Source organism: Myxine glutinosa, chromosome 9, assembly GCF_964187855.1.
Source record: "Myxine glutinosa chromosome 9, kmMyxGlut1.1, whole genome shotgun sequence".
Lineage (NCBI taxonomy): Eukaryota > Metazoa > Chordata > Myxini > Myxiniformes > Myxinidae > Myxine > Myxine glutinosa.
In genome coordinates, this window is record NC_136269.1 from 104,952,454 (window position 1) to 104,953,544 (window position 1,091).

The following is a 1,091-nucleotide window of genomic DNA, read 5'->3' on the forward strand; positions in this document are numbered from 1 at the left end:
AACAACATTATTTCATTGTTGCAGGAAAACGTTCCCTAAACGTTTTATTTAGGTACTGGACCCACTTTCGGGTTAGGTTTAGGGGTTTCTATTAAACGTCCGATGAACATTGAGTTATATCAAAGTGTTAAATGGATTATTTTAATTACATTTTGTCCTCTTATGATCCTGCACCACCTAAAATGAATGAACTGGAACATAAATGAATATCGTTTTAACCGATTTTTAAACACGATTTACCGATTAAATAAGTTACCGAATCATTTAAAAATAGTTACAATGGTTTTCCTCGACAAAAAGTGACATGAAAAGTTCAAACATTATTTCGCAAATTTGCAAATTTTTCGTGCATTTTTTTTGTTATTATTGTAACACAATAGTTAGTTAGTTATAATATGTAGACATAATAATGGAAGAACCCCATTGAAAATTCGGTCGCCACGTCAAAATCCAAGATGGCTGTCACCATATCTAAACCTTGTGAGCGCGATATCTTGAAAAGTAAATGTCTGAACCTTGTGAGCGGAATATCTTGAAAAAGAAACGAACTGCCAACTTCTAATTTGGTGTGTGGGTGTATCTCGGCACAAGCAAGAAGGCTATTGAAAATTGGGTCGCCACGTCAAAATCCAAGATGGCCGCCTTGCGTCTTCCACTTTGTCAACTCATCACTTCACCGAAGGAGGACCTCGGCGTAACGCTTGTTTATCTTTATTCCCTCTTTCTTGAACTCTATCCGTTGTAAACACCATAAAGTCGTTGGAGGGAAGTTGTCACAAGAGGATCGAGTAAACCTGAAAACGACCGGCCGGACACCATTTGTTCAAGTACTGCGATGACATCGCCATTTGTTAAGCCGTAACAAGCGCTCCGTTCCGTTGGAGTGCTTGCCTAAGCGCTATGAATCACCCAAGCCGTTTGGCGAGCGATAGCAAGCCGCTTGCTAACGGAACATAGCCCTGGTGTCACCTTGCGCAGAATTTGCAAACTAATCTCCAAGTATTATCAAATAAGGGCATGGAGGAATTATGTTACGACAAAAAAATAACATGCTTCAGAAAAATGTGTCGAGTTAAATAAATGATGGTGCC